This window comes from Panthera onca, chromosome D3 (assembly GCF_046562875.1).
Source record: "Panthera onca isolate mPanOnc1 chromosome D3, mPanOnc1 haplotype 2, whole genome shotgun sequence".
In the NCBI taxonomy this organism is placed as follows: domain Eukaryota; kingdom Metazoa; phylum Chordata; class Mammalia; order Carnivora; family Felidae; genus Panthera; species Panthera onca.
The window spans coordinates 79,831,364-79,854,554 of record NC_138350.1 but is presented as its reverse complement, the minus strand read 5'-3'; the positions used below and the strand labels follow the sequence as shown (position 1 = coordinate 79,854,554).

Here is a 23,191-nt window from a genome sequence, read left to right as displayed (position 1 = left end):
TCCCCGTCTGAGTCATCTTACCTTTGAGCCACAGTTGGATGGAGATCCGGAGCCATTAATAGCACACCTCTCCAACAAACACATGACTGCCTGAAGAGAAACAGTCCCTGGGAACTCTAAACAGCAATTAGGCAAAATCCTAAATTACAGAGTTCTCACTCCGCAGAAAAATGCCAATTATAATTTTGCCTCCTCCAAAAGTCCACAGCCTGATTTTGCCTTCCATCTGCAGAACGCTTCCCCCGAGAGGCTTTCCTGGGCGAGCCAAGAAAGGGGACTCAGTGTGGGTCATGTCAGTCTCTGTGCTCTTTCCCACTGAGATCTGGGAGGGAGGGAGGGAGGGAGGAAGAGGTCCAGAGGCAGAAAGGGAGAGACTCCCTTTTGCAGCATTTCTGGCAGCCATAAATACATGCTGGGTGGCAATGTGCTATGCACCGTGGGGGATAAAACGAAGTATGAGATGTAACCCTTACGCCCAAGTAGCTTCCGATCTAAAACAAAACAAAAAAAAAGTCAAACCTAGCAGTTTCTTCAAGCACTTAATTTTCTGCCACACGTACTTGTGGCTGTTGGCATTCAGGAAAGGGGGAGGCCCCTGAAAACTGGAGGAAGAAATGCTTCCTGGAGGAGAAGGATTCTGTGGTGGACCCCAATGACAAGTGGAGTGAACAGAAGAGATGGAGAAGAGATAGGGGAAGAAGAAATGGCCCAGGAAAAGGAAGACAGCAAAGCCCTAGGCTGTAGTGAGAAACCAGCCTCACCACTGACTGACCGGGAGTGGCCCTCTGCCCTCCACGTGTCTCCCATGGACCCCAGGCCAGCGTGAGGACATCACACCTGCCCTAGGCCTTGGTTCCAGCACTTCCTGGGTGGCGGGGCCACAGTGCCCTCTGTGCCTCCCTGTGTCTTGCTCTCCAGCGATTAGCCCCGTAGCTCTGGGTCCCCAGGGCCCAATGGTCCTGGAGGAGAGGGCCTGTCTTTGCTTTCACGCCCAGCCTGAAGCTCTGGGACATAAGGCCTAGGACATGACTTGTTGAATGAGGGCGAGTGAAGGGGAATAGCACGAACTAAGAATGAGCTCCAGGAGAACCCCCACCTGCCCATCTCCTGTGTTCTTGACCTCGCCATCATCTCCCTGGGTTCTCAAGAATGGTCCATGGGCTCTCGGTGTATGTGGCCATGACACGAAGGAGTCAGAGGCATGTTGGGTCGGAGGCCTCCCCTGCTCCGCTCCAGCAAGGAATTGGGTTTGCTGTATTACCAGTGAGCTCCCTACCCAGCAGGATATGGGGTGTCCTTCCCTTCTCAGTTAGGTTTGGAGACAGCTCTGCTGTGTGACTACAGCTCCACAGAGCCCAAAGGTAACAAGGGGGGAAGAGGACGGAGGAGGAGGAGGAGGAGGGGGGAGGGAGGGGGCTTCTCCACCTGCTGCCCCCAGGGCAGAGGCCTGCCCTGTCACTCTCCCAGCCGGGGCTCCATCTGGGAGCGGAGCTTCCTGGGTGGCAGATCTGAGCTGGGCCTGGCAAGGAGGAGCCGGGGCAGCTAAGGAGGGCGAGGCAAGGGGTACCCGGAGCCCGCTAGAATGCTCAGGTTGCAGGCCCTGCCGGGATAGCCGTGGGAAGGGGCCAATTCTCTGAGGGCCTTGAGCCCAGCATGGAGAATTTAGCCAGTGGTAAAGGAGAGCCATTAATGAGTTTTCAGCAGTAGAGACCCGTGCTTAGATCTGTGCTTGGGAAAGATGCCCCAAGCTTTGCTGTCATCAGCTGTGAAGGGTTGTCTGGGTGAATGGATCATTTTACAGGTCTTGTCTCGTGTGCACGAATCCATCAGTATCCATCTCGAATTCATTATCCAGACAGCCAGGGCACTCAGATTTATGGGGGTGTGGGAGATAGTTGAGTGGGGGGAGAATTCTGGATGGGGAACCTTTAAAGTCTCTCCGACCCGAGGTGTTGTATCACCTCATGTCCCAGGGAAAAATCTAATTTCTCCACATATTATTTGGATTTTTTAAATCTCCCTGTTGTGTACTACACCAGAACTAGGTTGCTGTATCCTTGTTCCAACTGTAGAGGATGGTGTAAATCATATGATTAAGTTATGACTGGGTAAATCAAGAGCATGTGTGTGGGTGAGAGCCCTCTGTAGGCTACACACGGCACGATAATGATATCCTCGCTCGTGTACGTACCCTCACAGAGCCAAGGCACTTCCAACGCCTACCTCACTTGAGCCCCGTAACGACCAAGGCATGAGCTCCAGGGTCCAACTGCCTGGATGGCCCCCAGCCCTGCCGTTTGCATGCTCTACAACTTTGGGCAAGATACTTGACCTCTCTGTACCTCCGGTGTCTCATTTATAAGACAGAAACTATGGTAGAATCTACCTCCGAGGGTGTTGTAAGGACTGAATGACACAATACATGCCAAGTGCTTAAAATCGTGGCTGGCACATAGGGAGCAGGTTGTAATAGGTTGTTATTTCTTCTCCTGGCTACTGAGGCATGGCCAGAATTGGAATTAAGTTTGTCACTTTCCCGTGGACTCACCACTGATTCTTGGCCCTTCCATGTGGAAGGGCCAACATCTGTGAAGTTCCTATTTGTACTTTTTTCCAGCTTGATTCTAGACTGCTTATAGGTCTGCTTTCTTTTTCTTCTTGGATTGTGTCAACCCCCATCTAATTAGTAATTAACATATTTGCAGATATTTAAGATTGGATGCCTGGCAGTGAATTACTCTAATTCACATTGTCCGATGTGAATTAAACCAGAGGCATTTGTGTTCCCAAGTTTCCTGAATATTCTAGACAATCAATGAAGTTTGCTGAATGAAGAAGCAATGTGAAGGGCAGGAGAAGGTACCATTTGGGCTAACATAGATTCATTATCCATCAGGCATATCACATACTGAGTCAATACTGTGAGTAGTTATAAAATGATCTCATTTAATTTACTAAGTGTGGAACTTAAATCATACTGAACACAGTCATGAAATCACATCAATTAATTCTGGTCAACTGACCAGATACTCTGCTACTTGATAAACTTTAAAATGCAGTGTTTGTTGATTTAGATTAACCATGACTTAAGAAAACTAAATTTACAAACTTAACAAAATTGGCAAATTAGAGGTCATCTGGCTTACAAAAGCATTCTGCAGTTTTATAGAAAAGGTATCCATGGGAAGTATCTGTAAATTTCAAACTCCCCAGAGTGTTAAAAATATCATTTAGCTTTCTGAAATTCCTTTTTGTTTTTGTTTTTTTTTCAGGAATACATTCACTATACAAAGAAATCCAGCTATAGGATATTGCTGCTTAAGTAGAAATGGTCCAAGAACAAATGTAGTGCTAATGAGTGTATAGAACTTGTAAAAGACTAAATATAGAAATGTAGTAAAGATGCAAAATGGGAGAAAGAATGAAAAATGACTAGAAAAGGAAGGGAGGAAGAGGAAGAATGTCAGGAAGACTAAAGCCCCAAAAGAATAAAGGTACACACAACGAAACGAGTTTATGTTGTCATCCTTAACTTAGAAGAGGACAGCTAGACCCTGCTGGGGCAGACAGCATAATAGTAGCAGGTGGCAGAGAGAAAGAAGCTTCTTAACTCTCTATCAGGCACGTGTTCAGTGTCCACTCAGGTAGGATCTTGGCCCTCAAGGGTAGAGCCAGATGCCACAGGACTTTGGCTTAAAACCCAGCTGCCCCTGTGGGAAATCAGTTCTACTTACATAAACGGGTTAGAAACACGCTTAGGGCGGAAAACTGCCACCATGGGGGAAATGCATCTGAAGTTAGGTAGTGAGATGCTGTAATGGGATCACGAGTTACAAATTACTTTCCATCTGACCAATATACTATCACAAACTCCACTTGCCCCTCAGATCCTTTGCTTCTTGCACACACAAGTTAATGATTACTATCTCATTGTTTTCCCCACGTTCACGTGTGTAAGATCTTGTTTTCTTCACGTTCACCACGTGGGTAATATCTTGTGAGCTCAGTAAATATGGAGATGAAACCCGTTTGGGCCTCTTGTCCCCTCCTGGACATTAGCCTCTCTTGTATTCAATTCTGTGTCCACTCTCTTGTTGGACAGGAGAGAACTCCAGACTCATAGTCTGCGACATGCCACCTGCTCATGACTTTACCACACTGTCCTGACCTCTATGCTTGGGTTCTTTTTCTGGATCTAAGTTGGCAAATTGGTTCAACCTTTGATTCAGCCTTTGTTTCTCATTCTTTTTTTTTTTTTTTTAAACATTTGTTTATTTTTGAGACAGAGAGAGACAGAGCATGAACGGGGGAGGGTCAGAGAGAGAGGGAGACACAGAATCTGAAACGGGCTCCAGGCTCTGAGCAGTCAGCACAGACCCCGACGCGGGGCTCGAACTCACGGACCACGAGATCGTGACCTGAGCTGAAGTCGGACACTTAACCGACTGAGCCACCCAGGCGCCCCTGTTTCTCATTCTTTAACGGAATGTTTTGACCACTTTAAGACCCAGGATCTCATGTGTGTGAAATCTCCCAGCCAACATATACCTTTAGTATTCTTCAACCCTTTGGCTCAGTTCTTAACTCTCTCTCCTTATTGCCTCCTTTGATAGAGCTAATAGATTGGAAGAACCAAAGCTTGCTGTAGACCAGAATATACATTGATTATAGCAGAGCACTTGATTAAGCTGCTCATTTAAATCTCAGTGGAACTTGTTGGCAACTTGCACAGTGCAGGATAATAGAATTAGGTCAACAGTGTTTCCCAAAGAGTGTTTTATGGGATTCCACAAGATGATATCCTTATACAAGAACACACATAACAGAGTATTCCACATTCTTAATAATTCACTGGGCACAATAATACTCTGAGAATTTGGGTTTTTTTAAAGTAGATCTTAAACACTTTTTAATTTTTATTGTTGAGAGAGAGAGAGAGAGAGAGAGAGAGACAGACAGACAGAGCATGAGTGGGGGAGGGGCAGAGGGAGAGGAAGAGAGAGAGAGAGGGAGACACAGAATGCAAAGCAGGCTCCAGGCTCTGAGCTGTCAGCACAGAGCCCCATGTGGGGCTCAAACCCACCAACCGTGAGACCATGACCTGAGCCGAAGTCAGACGCTTAACTGACTGAGCCACCCAGGGGCCCCAAAGTAGATCTTAGTATTTAGAGAAACGGTTCCTTCATCAGACAGAAAAACCCTGTGTTTGGCCAGTACTCAAAGAATACTGTTCAGTGTTAATTGGTGGAGACATTTCTAGTCCAGATCAAAAGGCTCTGTACTTGTCCCTGGTTCAAGTCAGTTCAACATTTTTTTTTTTTAATCCATGACTTGGAATAAGAGGTAAAATCTATGCCTATCAGTTGGTGCTGGGAAGACAGTTAATATAAGGGAAGGCAAGGTCAAAGTTAAAAATAATCTGAACGGTGATTCCTCAGTGTTCCTTTTTTACTTGAATCCTGGACCATCTACACTTATGTTTAAAGAATTAATTGCACAAAAGTATAACGAGGGGGAGCTGATTTAGCAACGGTATATGCATGACCCACAAGCACAATCTGAGTCAAGATCATGCGAATGCAATCCAAAGCCACATTGATAGAAGCTTACTTCTATTAATTTTAGAATTAATAGAATTTTGGTCTGGAAGTTTACTCTCCAGACCATGTCGGAGTATACATTCCATCCTAGATACTACATTTTAAGAGGGCCACTTGAGACTAAAGACTTTTTTTTTTTGAGGCTAAATTAAGTGTAGAAGAGATTGGGCAAGATGAAAAAAATCCATTATATGAAAACTGTTTGAAGCCATTAAACATGCTTAGTTAGAATAGGAGAAAACCCTAGGAGGACAAGAATATGGATTTGTCTTCACATATAAAGGATTATCATGTGTACGTTGTTTAAGAATTGTTCTGTGTGCTCAAAGTCTAGATAGTGAACCAAAGGCTAGTGGTCAAATTTCACTTCAGTATAACACCTTTTGTGTTTAATATGGTCCAATGATGGAATAGGTTGTCCTCGTAAGTAGTAAGTGAGTAAATGCCCCATCGTGGGAAATTTTCAAACAGATGCTAAATGCCCAAGTGTTGAAGTTAAAGAGGTGGTGACATCAGAGGCCACTTTCGGCTTGGATACTGAGAGTTTTTCTGGGCATTAAATATTTTAACTACCTCACTTGGGGGAACGATAGCGGGGGTTACCTAGCCTGTCCTTTTCTTTTTTTTTTTTTTTAATGTTTATTTATCCTAGCCTGTCCTTTTGACATTTCACAGAATCTTGTCTCGTGTCTAATCCTCTACATGGTTTCTGTTTTTAATTCTATGTTCAATCTGAAAATGAGAAAAGCTAGGAACCGTAGCCCCTGGGGCCCTGACCTGCCCTCGTGCTGACTCTTGTTCTTCCTAAGGATCAGGTGTAGCTCATTCTTCATTGCTGCAAGACACCCCCATATCTTTACAACAGGTTTCCCTTTTGTTCATACTGGCATGACTTGGTTTCTGTTCCTGACAAATTAAAGAACTTTAATTATGCCCCAGTCTAGTAGTGCCTTTTATAATATTATCTCACTTAGAAGATAGGTTCAAGTTTATTTTTTTAATGTTTATTTATTTATTTATTTATTGGGGGGGGAGGGCAGAGAGAGAGAGAGAGAGAGAGAGAGGGGAAGAGAGAGAATCCCAAGGAGGTTCCATGCTGCCAGCACAGAGCCCAACACAGGGTTCAATCCCATGAACATGAGATTACTACTGGAGCTGATATCAAGAGCCAGACACCTAACCGCCTGAGCCACCCAGGCACCCCTAGGCTCAAGTTTATTTAAGCAGGAATTTTTGTCACATTTTTATAATATTCTTCCTTCCCATCCTTATACTTTGGGCATTGAACTCCTAGAGCAATAGGACAGTGAATCTGATTTGAGCCTCATAGTAATTCATCAAGAATAGATGGTATTTGTAAAAACCCAAAAAAGGCTGCTGTGAGCAGATTTATTTACATTTTAATTTTTAAAAAATACACGTCCTGCAATGCACATTTTATTTGGAAGGCAGCCTTCCATTATGCAAATACCCATTTCTCTGTGAAATGTCTCACTAATGGTGTAAGTTTTATACCTATTGTTTCTGGCCTGGAACCAAGAAAACGGCACAGCCACTCAAAGTTCACTTGTTACACAGCTGGTCTGACAGTTAATTAATGGGCTTTCTTAGGCTGGAGGGCGGGAGGCCTCCCTGAGCCAAGTGTAGGACCCAGTTGGCTCTCATAGGTCAGGTGCCCCGAATGAAGCTCAAACGTCATGCTGTTAACTCCCCGAACTCTTGGCAGAGTGCAGCTTTCTGTTTGGAAAGTAATGGCCCCATGTCTCTCATGAACAAGTCCTGTTAGAGATCAAAGCAATCTTTCATAACCTTGTTTTGATGAGTTAAGGGAAAATGAAGCAGAAACATGAGGATTAAGTGTCCCTTAAAACTCCCCTTGGGATGTAAATACTGGGAAGAATGTGTTGGGCCAAACCATGTGTCAGACCCCAAACATGGAGAAGCAGAACAAGGCTTGTGACAAATTGAGGTATATCTGGGTTTGCCTCTATCTCATTGGTCTGTGTTATGATCCTTAAGGGGGGCTCGCTATGAAGAGGGCGCCTAGCTTTCCTGGGGAGGGGGGCGTGGCTCCCACCAACAGAGCTGAATCTCTCCAAATGGACCAAGTGTAACCATCTAAAATTTAGGTTGTTATTTTTCCTTTAAATCAATTATTACATCAAGGGATTCTGCATAGTGACACGTGTCTCTTAGGGCTCCAAGCATATGAGAAATAATGATTTTATGACGAACCAAACTTATTTTCTGTAAAATCGATAAAAACACAGCTGTCTCAAAGGTGTATCTATGACATAGGTAACATCAAAGAGGAATGCTAACTCAATCTGTTTCCTTTTGTTTCTGTTTCCAAATATCTTTGTATCTGATCTGAAACATTTATCCTGAAATTCTTAGCAGCTCCAAACCTACATTTATTCAAAGGAGTATCCATAAAAGATAGAGTTGGGGGGCTGGGGGTGGCAAAGAAATGATCATCCGTGAGAGGAAATATAGCTTGGGAATAATCTAAGTGAGCAATGATTATACGACCATAGAGGGCTTTGTTTGTTTGTTTGTTTTTACTGACGTGAAATTCACACAACATAAAATTAACCTTTTTAAAGCGAATAGTTCAGTGGCATTTAGTATATTCACAATGTCGTGCAGCCACCATCTCCGTCTGCAAAACATTTTCATTACCCCCCAAAGGAACCTCTTTCCCAGTAAGTGGTTGTTCCTCAATCCTTCCTCTCCCCAGCCCCTGGCAACCACCCTCTGCTGCCTGCTTCTGTGGACTTAACCTCTTCTGGATATGTCACATCAATGAAATCATCTAATAAGTGATGATTTGTGTGGTGGCTGCTTTCACTTAGCATTGCAGTTTTGAGGTTCATCCACACTGTAACGCGTATCGATGCTTCCTTCCTTTCCGTAGGCTGACCGGTATGCCACTCTAGGCACGTACCACATTTGTTTATCCTTTCGCCCACTGGTGGACCTTGGGGTTGTTCCCACCTTTTGGCTGCTGCAAACATGTGTATACACATGTGTGTATGTGACATCTGTTTCCGATCCTTTTGGGTATATACCTCAGAAAAATAGGAATGGAACTGTTAGAAGACCAGCGGATGCTAGAAAGAGCTGCGGCTGTGCTCCGCCTGTCTGGTTTTTACCCCAGCACCATAGCACACACAGGTCACAATCCACACAGCCGGAGAGTCTCTTGATCTTCCACCAGGGGATCCGTCACCAGTTCCCCTGAATTGGAGCTAAGACTGCTACCTGGCATTTCAATGTCCTGAAGCCATGAAAGCATGAGAGAAAAAGCGAGGTCGTGGTGATCACTGGAGGGCTGGTGCTGCCTATCCAGGGCAGCTAAGGAGAGCTACTGCACAAAGAACAGTGTTCATGGAAGCTGGGGGCATACTCCTTAGGGTGTCTGTTCGTACTGCCTGCCCTGTGGTCGAGGTTAACAAAGGACTACATCAACTCCATATGGGCGGAATCACCAAGGATTCACATTCCTCAAGACTGTAGGTCATGGTCACCTGGGCAAGACAAGAATCTCAACTGACTGAAATGCTGGCAGAAGGCAGGGGAAGTGTGGAGCAGAAGTTGGTTACTCAACCAACCTTATTCTTTTTTCTTTTTAAAGTTTATTTGTTTATTTTGAGAGGGGGGAGGGGCAGGGAGTGAGCGAGAAAGAGAATCCCAAGCAGACTCTGAGCTGCCAGCACAGAACCCAACGTGGGGTTTAATCCCACGACTGTGAGATCATGACCTGAGTGGAAACCAAGAGTCGGATGCTTAACTTACTGAGCCACCCAGGTGCCCCTCAACCAACTTTACTCTTATGATCAGTGGCAGAAAAGCGGACTGACATCTTTACCAGTATTTCCCTGCATGCTGCTAGTATGTAACACTTTCCTTGATTTTCAAGTTTAAATGGAATTTACACCCCTCGGTATATGCCACCCAAAATGAAAACATGTCTACAAAAACTTGTCCGCTTACATTCATAGTAGCATTATTCATAATGGTGAAGAATGGAAACAACCCAAATATCCATCAACTGATACTTGAATAAATAAATTGTGGATGTCTATACAATAGAATATTATGCAGCAATCAGAATGAATGGATTACATTAGGAATAGGAAAAAAAAAAAACATATCCCAGATCAACAGAAATGAAAAAAAAAAATCATAAGGGAATCTGTTGTACAATTTTATGTCAATAAATTTGGAAATACAGATGAAATTGCTGATTTTCTAGAAAAAGTATCTTTCTGAAACTGAAGAAATAGGAAAACCGAATGAAACTAGTTTAGCATTAAAAAAAAGTGATTTGACAGTCAAATGTTCATACCTCCCAACCACCTCCCAGAAAAGACACTAACTAGTGTTAGACGACTTTATTAGTGAATTTTACCACACCTTCAAGGAGAAGGTAATCTCCATCTTACAGAAGCTATTACAGAAAATAGAAAAGGGTAGCAGGCTACTTAATTTATAAAGCTAGTATGGGTTTGACACCAAAATGAAACCAGGATAGTACAAGTGCAGGCATACCTCATTTTATTGCACTTCATAGATATTGCATTTGTTTTGTTTGTTTGTTTTTGTTTTGTTTTGTTTTACAGATTGAAGGTTTATGGCAAGCCTGGGTTGAGCAAGTCTATTGGCGATATTTTTTTCAACAGCATTTGCTCACTTCCTGTCTCTGTGTCGCATTTTGGCAATTTTCTTGGTATTTCAAACATTCTCATTATTGTATTTGTTACAATAATGATCTGTGATCAGTGATTATAACTCGCTGAAGGCTCAGGTGGTGGTTAGCATATTTTAGCGATAAAGTGTTTTTTAATAAAGGTATGACTTTTTTTTTTTTAGACATGCTATTTCACACTTAACAGGCTACAGTATAGTGTAAACATAACTTACATGTGCTGGGAAACTAAAAAATTCACTTGACTCACTTTATTGTGATACATGCTTTATTGTGGTGGTCTGGGACCACATCCGCAGTAGCTCTGAGGTATGCCTGTACAGGGGGAAAAAAATGTAGAGTAATATCACTTATAAATGTAGACTAAAAGACTTAAATAAATATTAGCAAATTAAATCCAACCAGTGTATTTTTTACATGATCATTACTAGTTTTGGTTTATCCCAGGATTGTGAGAACATCAGAAAAATCCATCAGTGAAAGTTCACCATGTGTTTCGGATTAAAAATAAATAATATAACATATCTGGTTCTATAAATTTAATACACACTCTTATCTAAAAGAAAAACTCTTAGGAAAAACTAGAAATAGAAGGGAACTTCCTTACTCTGATAAAGGGTTTTTACCAAAAACCTAGAGCAGTTACATCACATACTTCTGGAATCTTCCCATTAAAAGCAAGAACAAGGCAAGAAGGGCAATTATCGCTGCCACAACTCAACATTATACAGGAAGACTAGCTAATGCATTAAGAAGGAAGGAAGGATGGAAGGGAGCGAGGGAGGAAAAGAATGTGTGCAGTGTGGAAAGGAAATGAAAAGCTACTTTTAGGCGTAGAAAATGCATAGACATCAACAGATAAACTATTGGAAGCGATGAAAAGAATTCAGTAAGGTTGCTGGTTACAAGAGCAATATAAAATTCGGTGTTTCTTTGCTTATATTTCAGCAACAAATTAAAAAAACATAAAATTGAAAGAAATCTGTCAATTCACAATAGCAGCAAAAACTGTAAAGAACCTAAGGAATACAGAGGCGCTTGGGTGGCTTGGTTGGTGAAGCATCTGACTTTGGCTCAGGTCATGATCTCTCTGGTCATGATCTCCCAGTTAGTGGGTTGCAGCCCTGAGTAGGGCTCTGTGCTGACAGCTCAGAGCCTGGAGCTGCTTGGAATTCTATGTCTCCTTCCCTTTCTGCCCCTCCCCTGCTCTCTCTCTCTCTCTCTCGCTCTCTCTCTCTCGCTCTCTCTCTCTCAAATAAATAAAAATTTTTAAAAAAAGTACCTGGGGTGCCTGGGTGGCTCCGTCGGTTGGGCGACCCACTTTGGCTCAGGTCATGATCTCACGGTTCGTGGGTGCGAGCCCGCGTCGGGCTCTGTGCTGACAGCTCGGAGCCTGAAAGCCTGCTTCAGATTCTGTGTCTCCCTCTCTCTCTACCCCTCCCCTGCTCACATCCTGTGTCTGTCTCTCAATAATAAATAAACGTTAAAAAAAAAAAAAATTTAAAGAAAAGAAAAAAAAAAAGTACCTAAGGAATACACATCATGTAAAATGTCGAAGAATGGGGAAAAAATTACAAAATTTTATTAAGGATATAAAAGAAGATCTGAGTAATGGGTAAAAAGCACTAAAATGTCAGTTATGCCTAATTAGCCCTAAATTTAACTACATTCCAAACAAAACCCTGCAGAATTTGAGTTTCGAAATCGATTATAAAATTCATATGAAAATTGAAATTATGAAAAAAAAAATCGTTTTGAAAAAGAACAATGAGAGCCGAGGAGTCGCCCTGCAGATATCAAGGCATTCAAGTTGCAGAAGTTAAAATACAGTGGTCTGGGCAGGAGGACAGGTGCGGGAACAGAATAGAGAGCCCACCGCAAATCCGTGTGCACGCAGGAAAGTGGAACAGGATAGAGGTTAAAGTAGGGATGAGTGAGAAAAGAATGGAAGCATTGGCGCTTTAGATTCCTATGCCAATTATGCAAAAACAGATTGAGGGGTGGGGTGGAATTAAAGATCTCTACACGAAAACCTGCAACACAGAAACTACTGGAATGTGCAGGAGAACATCTTTACAACCTAGAGTGAAAATGCTAGCCGTGAATCCGCCCGGACCTTCTGGCTATCCGGGGCACCCTACGCTAGTTCCTACACCCGCAGACCTCCTTTCTCAAGGTAAGCAGTATTTCCCCAGACTGCTTCCCGGCCAGAGTGGAGCATGTGACTCAGGCCGGCCAATCAGACGCCACCGGAGGCCTCGGGCGGAAGTGAGGAAGCAGGCTGGCTCCCTGGAGGCGTGGAGGGGCAGAGGCGGTGCTGGAAAGGTGGCGGATTCCTGAAAGAGCTAGTTTGTTCTGGGGGTGTTCTTTCATTGAGGCTGAGGGATCTTTTCCCATCACCCCCAAACGTTGTGTGAGCTTCTTACTGTCTCGTAAATTTCTTTTCTGCTTAAACCAGTCGGACCGGATTCTATTGCTTGCAGCTAAGAGCAAGAACTGACATAGAGCCCCCCCTTTGGACCTGAAAACATCTTTAGAACGAAATATACCATAATCAAAATTAGATATAATAATACTTAAAAAAAAAAAAAACTTGGAGAAGACATTTGCAGGATCCATAACAAGAATCAATAAATATGTTTATTTTACCATAGAATTTATATCTAATGGAGAAAACACCTAAATAAATAAGAGAATGGAAACACCCCAATAGGGAAGTGGGAGAAAAATGAGAACAGGTAATTTTCCAAAGTGTAAACCCAAATGCCTTAATTACATATTTTTTCTTATTTAAAAAATTACATACATAGCATTATGGTATTCATATTCTATAAATTTTTTCACTCAAGAGCATTTATGAGAGTTCGATTGCATCTTGAGAGCAAAACTTGTAGAATATGAACACCATAATCCTATTTACATAAAATCTTAAATAAAAGCAACATTATTTATTATTGATGAAGACGTTAAAAATGCAAAAAAAACAAAAAAGGTGAGAAGCTAGAAGCTTCTACAGTAAGCTATGACAGTGATGTCATTTGGGGTTAGAGAGAAAAGCCACTGAGTGTGTCAATCAAAGAACACCAAAGATTTACTTGCATTTTGTTTCTGGGGGGTAAAAGTTGGCAGTTGTTAATGGTTGGTCTGGATTCTTCTACTCCATTTCCCACACTTAACGTAGGAATTATAATTTGTCACGTGTGCTCCCTCTTTTCTTTTCCTTTTCTAAAATCTGAGAAAGACAAACTCACCATTTCATCTGTCCATTATAGGATGTTGTGATAGCATCATGAGAGAAATAATGGCATACTCCCTATATATAAATTACAGAGAGAAATCTCTCCTCCAAAATAAGCTTTAAAAAAACCCAATAAGCAAATTTCTGTAGCTTTATTTTCAGTTCAGTTTTAAATTATATATATACTTCATCCTCATGAAATAAAGATAAAAGACCATGAAGATTCATTTATAATGATTTTAGGTCTTTAAAAATAATGAATGGTTGTTTTTTCTGCTGGCATTGTCATGTTCTTTGTACTGATTCTGTACTTCTGTGTAGCCATAAATACAAACCACCCCCCCCCCCTCCCCCGCCAAGGCCACAACTGTGATATGCACTTGTCATTCACAGGCCAAGCCACAGGATGCCACTGTTGCATTTGTGCAATAGTCTACTTAAGTTGAGATGACTAAAGAAAGGGGGGGGGGGGGATCTCTTCTTTTATAAACAGACACATGATAACTAAGGTTTAAGATTTAAATCTTATGAGTTCTAATTTTTTAATTCCCTTTAAGTTGGATTTTAAATACCACATATTGAAATCACCCGAGTCTTTTAATAATTACATTGAGAATCAAACAAAAGTAAATTATTTTGGAACTGTTAAAAAAAAATGTGGGCACCCACAAATGCTAAGAACAAAGTCCTCTGAGAGTTAAATTCTCAAAAGTGGTTTCTATGCCAGCTACCTGGGGTCAGTTGCTATATTTATATTCATGAGATCTCAGTGATATATTGCTTGCTAAAAAACTGACAAATAATGTATTCATGCATATTAAAACCTATCTAAAATTATTTGTTTTTTAATGGGGGCAGCGTATTTTTGAAATCAAAGTGTTGAGTAAATCAAGTAATGGTGTTCCTTTGACTTACCCAAAGATAGTTTATTTGCATTTCTAATTGATCCACAATTGGTAATGATACTTGACCCTTTAAATTTCTTTCTGATCCCATCCCAGACTCTAACAGGTAATTAAAGGTTTATAAATTGACAATTACAGGTCCCAGAGAAACTGATATTTAAAGGGAAGCATTCCTTTTGTCTTATGAGTCAATAAATTGTACAGAAAGTCATTCCCAATGTAGAATACATCCTATTAAGAAGTTAGGAATATGTGGTCGATGCATATAGGAAATAAATTGTAGTCCCTCAAAGAGACTGTAGTCTAATTAGGGACACATGACATGTCGTGTGAAAAAGAAAACAATGCCATTAGGAATATGAAGTGCCAAAATATTGTAAAGTGCCCAGTTCTGAAGAGAAGAGTCCCCAAGGACTGGAATGGCCAGGAAGGCCTTTGGAGGAGGCAGAAGTTGTGACCAGCCTGCTCAGTGTCACTTCCTTGCAGTGTCCCCTGTCCTCTACTTGGCCCAGCCTTTCCTCTGCCAACTCAGTCAGTTCTTGTCTTCGGAAGATTTTCATAGCTCTTTGAACATGTGTTTACTTTGTAACTCTCAAAAATTGTTCATTTCTGCATTCAACAAATTCTAGGCACAAAAAATACGACCCACATGGTCCCTGTCCTTGGAGCTTCTGGTCTAATAAATGCATTGCCATTATTTGCTCATTTGTATCTCTCTTCTAGGGGCCTGTGACCTATGCAATGTCCCCGGCGGGGAGGACAGAGCAGATCGCGAATAAAGGTCGGTTCCGTGAATGGTGTGCCAGGATGGGGCCGAGGCTGGAAGATCAGAAGTTAGCACAGTTGTCCAGCCAAGGGGTGTTGGGAGAGAAGGGACAGTTAAATAAAGAAGACGAAAAAGCCAAAGGACATGGTGTGTCCCACCCGCAGTGAGGGAGAGGACGAAGCCAAAACCAACTCCCAGGATGACTTTATGCAGTGGGTTTGTTTGCGTGCGTGTTTCTTCACCCATGGCATTGGCCTCCTTTTTCTGTTACAGAATTAACCGTGTGCCAGCCTAGCTATTGTGAAATGAGTTTGCCTAATCTGCAGTAAACTGTGATCCTGCTGTAAAGGGCAGGCCCTTGAAAGATCAGTGCGGAATGGGCCTCTGTCCTGGCCCACGAGCTCGGCAAGGAGGTGGCAGGCCGCTCCAGGTGCATGAGTCAGGCTGCCTTGGTCGCAGCTCTTCACATGCACCCACGCCACAGCCCTTAGTTGATTTAGAGTTCTAGGCAATTCTTAGGGGGTCAGCGTGACTCATAGGGGCAGGACATGAGCAAAGCGATGGGCTGAGCAGTTGTAAGGTCATAAATTTTTAGACTTAACTAAAATAGTCCAAGTCTGAATGCAGGATACCGGTTGCCCGAGCAACCGAGAGGTTAAAGCAGCAATAAATTACGGGCGGTCTTATCAAATAGAGCTGTTACGGCTTTACGACAGAGCACTAGCACCCTCGGTGTTGGCTGCGGAACACAATTCAGCATGGAGAAATTATCAGCAAGTTCACATCAAAGGAAAACAGAAGACCATGACCCAGGTCCAAGGCCTGAGCAGATTGAGGTCTTAATCTCAGACAGTGTAGAGAACAGAAGGTCCGGGTCCTAATCTCTGCCTTTCCTAATCGCGTGACCTGTGGGCGGCTCACCCGGCCTCCCGGAACCGCAGGCTCCCTCTTTAAGAAAGAGATGCTGTGAGTCTCCAGTGAACTGACCTTCATGAAAACACTCCAAAAACAGGGGAATATGAAAGAAAGAAAAAGAAAGAAAGAAAGAAAGAAAGAAAGAAAGAAAGAAAGAAAGAAAGAAAGAAAGAAAGAAAGAAAGAAGGAAGGAAGGAAGGAAGGAAGGAAGGAAGGAAGGAAGGAAGGAAAGAAGGAAAGAAAAAGGAGGGAGGGAGGGAGGAAGGAAGGAAGGAAGAAAAGGGAGAGAGAGAAAAGAAAAGAAAAAAGAAGGGAAGGAGGGAGGGAGGAGGGAAGGAAGGAAGGAAGAAAAGGAAGGAAGGAAGAAGAAGGAAGGAAGGACGGAAGGAAGGAAGGAAGGAGGTGCTATCTCTAAAAGAGGAAAAACAAAATTAGTTGGGGAAGAGCATCAATAAAGCTATAATATCTTAATGAAAGCTACCTGTGTGCCAGCAATTGAGATGAGTAAGATCATCTGAACAAAACCCACACCCCTAACAACTGTAAACAGTCATCTTGTGTTACCACTCACACTTGACCTGCAGGGACCCGGTGTTCGGGGTGAGGTAGACATTTTTGGCAAGGCCCTGGCACTCACCGTGCCATAGTCATTCTCCTGGGTCTCAGGCCAGGGTTTGATTAGTTTTGCTAGCGCCCCGCCTGTCCAGATGCCTCTGTCACTCACTCGGTGCCTTTCTCACCCCACCCTGCTTTGTACATTCTCTCTCTTTGTCTCTCTCGCCCTCCCACCCTCCCCCCTCCTTTGCGTCTCAGCCCGCACATGAGTTCTGCTACCAGCCAGATGGATTTCCTCTCTCCCTCTCATTGTCCATCTCTCCTTGAAGACCAGGCCAGAGTATCGGCCACCCAGTGACATCCGCCCCCATATACGCTGCCTTTGCTAAATGGTTGTGTTGTCATCTTGCTCTCTGTCCCGCGGTAGACAGCAAGCTCCTTGAGGAAGGCCCAGGAGGGATCGTGTTTATTGCTGTTTATACCACATTCCCTGAGAGTCCACTTAACACAGGTTCGGACTCCTTGGCTGAAGAGGAAGGGAGGGCAGAAATGGAAATGGCGGTGAGCTCTTAGCCCTCGGATAAGTGCCCGCGGGGCTTAGCCTGTGCTAATCCCCAAACGTTCCTTGCTGAGGAGACAGCTGTCTTTGGTCTGTAGGAACTTGGGGACACATATGTATTAGGTAGCTACCAAACATGTGGAGTGGTTGAGGTGTGGGACCAGGGAGGACCCTGCGTCAGACCAGGAGGGAAGCCAGTGACTGCATTGTCTCCCTTTCTGTATACCCTGACAGACTTGGAGGACAGGGACAGGTGTGGGGGATACCCACATCTAAAGATGTTCAGCCCATCTGAAGATAGCCATGGAACAGAAGAATATGTGCCCAACGAATGACCGATTTCACCCTTCTTCTGTCCCAGATGTAACGAGGATTCAAAGACCAACCCCTCTGACTTCTGTGTCCCACCAGCAAATCCAACCAGCAAGCCACATGGGGAAGGCTTTCAAAAGACAGAAGGAAGTGTGCCTTCTTGCCCTTGTTGAATTTTGCCTTCGTGGTCATTAGCGTATCTTCATTTGTGACATGTCTATTCAAGTCTTGCACATTTTATTTGTTTATTTTCAAAAAAATTTTTTAATGTTTATTTTTGAGAGAAAGAGCACGAGTGGGTGAGGGGCAGAGAGAGAGACACACACACACAGAATCCGAAGCAGGCTCCAGGCTCTGAGCTGTCAGCGCAGAGCCCAATGCAGGGCTCGAACCCACGAACTGCGAGATCATGACCTGAGCCGAAGTTGGACGCTTAATTGACTGAGCCACCCAGGCGCCGGTATTTATTTTTTAATGTTTATTTATTTTTGAGAGCAAGAGAAAGAGAGAGAGAGAGAGAGAACAAGAGCAGGGGAGGGGCAGAGAGAGAGAGAGAGAGACAGAAGAACCGAAGCCTGCTCAATGCTAGCAGCAGTGAGCCTGATGTGGGGCTTAAACTCACAAACTGTGAGATTGTGACCTGAGCAGAGGTCGGATGCTTAACCAGCTGAGCCACCCAGGCGCTCCAAGTCTTGCACATTTTAAAACTGGGTTGTTCATCCCTTTACTGTTCATTTGTAAATTCTTTGAGTTCTTTATATATTCCGGGTTCAAGTCCTTTGTCAGATTTTTGTGCTGCATATATTTCCCCCAGCCTGTGCATGCTCCTATGTTCAGTTTCTTAGCAATGTCTTTTGATGAGCAGAAATTCCTACTCTTGATAATGTCTAAGTTATTGCCTTTGTTCTTTGATGATTAATGGTTTCTGGGTTCTATCTGAGAAATCTTTGCCCACCACAAGATCATAAAGATGGAGTTCTATATTTTCTTCCATTAGCTCATAGTCTGGATTTTATGTTCAGGTCTGTAATTCAGCACAGATTAATTTATATTTGTGGAGCGAGGTGGAGGTTGGGGTTCATATTTTTCCAGATGATGTCTGCTTTTCAGCAACATTTGTTAAAAAGACCTTTCACCATTGGACTGACTTGGCACCTTGGTTAAAGATCTACCGACCATATACGGGGTAGGTCTGTTTCTAGAGTTGTTGACCTGTGATTTTTGAGCAACACGCTCACCTAGAGAGTGGGCCTTTCAAGATTTCCTCACCCTTGGGCTTTACTTTAGAGGGACTAAGAAATGGGCACCTGGGTGGCTCAGTTGGTTAAGTGATTAAGCGTCCGACTCGATCTCTGTTCAGGTCATAATCTCACGGTTCTTGAGATGGAGCCTCATGTCGGGCTCTGTGCTGATCGTGCAGGGCCCATTTGGGATTCTCTGTCTCCTCTCTCTGCCCTCCCCAGCTGATGCTGTCTCTCTCTCTCTCTCTCTCAAAAAATAAATAAATAAACTGTAAAAAATAGACTAAGAGAGAATGCTTGGTTTTGAGAAAATAAAGCACATGCTTATTGAATTAGAGTTCTTTGGGGAAAAATATTTTCAGACACCATAAATAAGCAACATGGCAGGCATGAATTTTCCTCCACAAATAAAATGAAGGACACATTTCTTTTTTTCTTTTTTTAAAACGTTTATTTATTATTGAGGGACAGAGACAGAGACAGATAGAGCATGAACATGGGAGGGGCAGAGAGAGGAGGAGACACAGAGTCCGAAGCAGGATCCAGGCTCTGAGCTGTCAGCACAGAGCCCGACATGGGGCTGGAACCCACCAACCGTGAGATCATGACCTGAGCCGAAGTCGGATGCTTAACCGACTGAGCCACCCAGGAGCCCCCGTTTTATTTTCTTGAACTAAAATTCAATTTGCCTTTAAGGCATTATACCTCCATGCTGGTAAAAAGATAATTCTAAGTCTTTCCTGAGATTTCCCCCCTCCCTGTGGTTGCAAGAGAATCTTTTCTTAGGAGGTTGAAAATGATGGGAGGAGGGGAGGGCAGGGTGGGAAGAGGGACCTTTACTCTCTTGTCCATTAAGAGGGAAATGAGGGGCGCCTGGGTGGCTCAGTCGGTTAAGCGTCTGACTTCAGCTCAGGTCACGATCTCACGGTCCGTGAGTTCGAGCCCCGCGTCGGGCTCTGGGCTGATGGCTCAGAGCCTGGAGCCTGCTTCTGATTCTGTGTCTCCCTCTCTCTCTGCCCCTCCCCTGTTCATGCTCTGTCTCTCTCTGTCTCAAAAATAAATAAACGTTAAAAAAAAATTAAAAAAAAAAAAAAAGAGGGAAATGATATCCTTAAGAATCAAGACTGAACAATCCCGTAAAGGTGAGTTGGAGTGATAATAGAGGTTGGGGTTCATTTTTTTCCATATGGGTATCCAGTTGGTCTGGGTCCTATGCCAGATGGAACACAGAGATCTATGAATAGGCTGGGGGTCTCTGAACTTCGATAGGCTATCCCCTGATGCTGTTCCCCTCTGATGCTTTATCAGCTCCCTGGGTATTGTTAGCTTCTGTGGAATATGGCGGTGGCTATCTGATGTTTTCACCTGCTTGATATGTTTCCCTTTCTTCCAGCCACTGCACTTTAATTTCTCTTTGGGAAACCACTCCTCCCACCCCATCCCACCCCACCCCACCCCTGGAATAGATGGAGTTAATAAGTGATTGACTAGCTCCTGACCCAAGATTTAAGCCAATCCTAAGCAATGAAAGTCAGCCCCTGGGATTCCTCTATGGGAATTCTGTCTGCTGAGCTTCAGCTTGGTGCACTGTAGACTCTACTTAGTGGGTTATCCTACAGAGAAAGAATCTGACCGAGAATGAAGCCAGCCCAGTAAGCAGCCGAGCCATGAGAGAGCCCCAAAGACATCAAGTCCTTCTGAGCAACAGAGTTCAGCCATGCCTAAAGCTAGATCCACAATTTCATGAGCCATTAAGTTCTCCTCAACTGTCAGCCTATTTAAATTGGAGTCTATCATCGGAGTGAAAAAAGTCCTGATATACCACAACTGGGGCAGCCAACAACCTCTGCCCTTCCCAGTCCAAGGCTCTCTCTCTTCTTTTCCACACAGATACTATGACTAAGCCCTCAAGAAGAGCAGTAGCCAGGAAGTGGCTGTCTTGAAGGAGTTCCTACTTTCTTACCTGCCATGCTGACTGCCTGCTGAGAATAAGGGTAAAGAAAAGTCAAAGTGAGGATGAACATGAACTAGCTCCTCAAGGTGTCAAACTCCCACACAGATCTCTTTCTCTGTCCTGCTTTCTTGCCTTCCTTTCCTATCCATTTGCTCTTCCTCCCCGGTAGTCTTGTTTCCAAGCCAATTTAACACATAAATCACTTACTTTGTGCCCAATACTGTTTGGAATCAGAAAACATCACCTCAGCCCTTGGAAAGCTCAGGTGTAATGAAAGAGAATTTGGAGCCGGGACAGCGTCAGTGAGGGAGCCTGGGGCCAGAGGACAAAGGGCAGAAAAAGTCAACACTTTGAATTTGAAGCAGGTGATGATGCCATTGAATGAGTCCCTTCAGGGAAGAGGAGGGGCTGGCTTGGATGACGGGGAGATGAGAGTCAAGTCAGATGAGAGACCGCTAGAGGATTCTGAAGAAAGAGACGTGAGGGTCCATTACATTATAGAACATTTTTGTTAAATAATGCCTGAGAGATGATCTGACACAGGTAAATCCTTTTATTTCTTTTAGGTAAAATTAAATCCAACCGTACACCTCAGTTTCACAGTTTAGTAAACGAAAGAACAAAGCCCGTAGTTCCCACAATAGGCAGGGGCCATGCGTGTCCCCAAGATCCTTCAGGGCCTGCCAACCAGAAGAATGGGCTCTTACCTGTTTCATTAATTCTGCTTACTCATGAGATTTTTAAAAACAAAAATCGAAATAAGTTTGAAAACCCAAGGATTAGTGTCCTTCCCATGCAAGTACTAACATAATTTCTTCCGTCTTTTGAGCCCCATCTGCCCTGCACCCCCCCACCTCCCCAAAACGTGGATCTAAATTCCCTCTTCTGGTTCCCTACCCCTCATTGTACCCCAAGACTCAGAACCCAGATCTCCGCTTTTTTCCCCACAGTCTCCTTTGCTGCCTTTAGGACATCACTTCTCGTTTCTGAGCCAAAGACACCCAGATGTGTCAGTACAGCCTGTTGTCTATCTTGTGCAGGACCTTTCTGCCTGGATGCTCTGCCCGCAGCTCCTCCATGAGAAGGAACGAGAAGAAATCAGAGTGACCCCGCTCAGCAGAAAAATCATCCTGGTGGAAACCCACCAGTAGCGGCAGCCACTGGATGGCCAGAAATACTGCCATCATTATTAGCTTCTTTTTGCTTGACTGGACCTCTTTTAATGTAACGAACCCCAGCTGATTTTATAAAAATAACAATAATTTTAAGCCAAATATGGTAGAATAGAAACAAAAATTACCCGGAACATTTCAGTGTTGAAATGCTTCCCCCCCCCCCCCCCAACCTGTTTTGCTTATCCAGGAATGTGTTCGTGAAATTTTGGAATTGGGAAAAATTGAATATTACAAGTTACCCGTTCACATTTGAAAAGTTTTTGTGCATAAGATGAAACACCTTTTGTAATTTATTTAAGCAATCCACTCTTATTAGATTTTGAGATGTTTCCAACTGAACTCCTATTGTTGGACATTTTGGTTGCTTCCAACTTGGCCCCGACAAACCAACACAGAGCCAGAATAACTGGTTGAAAATAAATTACAATAAAGGAGAGGGGAGAAAGGAGGAAAATGACTGGAGAAATCCTGGAAAGATGGGCCAAATTGCTTAAAGAAATAAAAGTTTTTAAAAATGCCCTTTTGTGCACAAAATTTGCCAACATTTGTAAGACAAAAGAAAAAAACACAAAACCAACAGTGATTAGAGATTATTCATTTTCTTTTCTCTTTTTTTTTAATATTTATTTATTTTTGAGAGAGAGACAGAGAGAGAGGGAGACACAGAATCCAAAGCAGCTCCAGGCTCTGAGTTGTCAGCACAGAGCCTGATGTGGGGCTCGAACTCAAGAACGGGGAGATCATGACCTGAGCCGAAGTCAGATGCTCAACCAACTGAGCCCCCCCAGGCGCCCCATAGATTATTCATTTTCAACCAAATTATTATTATTTTTAGAGAATGGCTCCACTAAATTGTTTTAAACAAAGTCACGTGCATGTCCTCCGCTGGACCAATGCTTATGTAGCCAATTAGGTTGTTCGTGATAGTCCAGTGTTATAAACTGCAAGAGAGTTTATATTAACGTTTGTGAGATTGCCTTCTAAAACCCAGTGCTTTTCTCCCAGACCTGGTGGTGGTCCGGATCTGTTCCTGACTGGTCCACCAACAATGCAACATCTCACTGGGTCTCATTCCCGGCCCCTTCTCCTCTGCGTTGCTCAGCACCCCCGCGGTGGCCTGTGCTGAAGGGGCAGGAACAGTAGCTGTCTGGGCTCTGACATCCAAAGCTTGTCTGGTACCTGTGAGAAATGGAAAGCCACTCTAAAAATAAGTTGTTTCCTCCTGCTCCCAATCCCTCCTCAAAACAGTAAGAGGATGTT

General features: G+C 43.6%; 1 long non-coding RNA gene across 1 annotated transcript in view; it reads left to right on the top strand.

Moving 5' to 3' along the window:
- The window catches only part of LOC132666076 (uncharacterized), a 45,105-nt gene that overhangs the window by 12,236 nt on the left and 9,678 nt on the right, over positions 1-23,191 (top strand). The window contains exon 2 of the long non-coding RNA XR_009604465.2: positions 15,178-15,235. This is a non-coding gene — a long non-coding RNA (uncharacterized LOC132666076). The remainder of the gene's footprint in view (positions 1-15,177; positions 15,236-23,191) is intronic.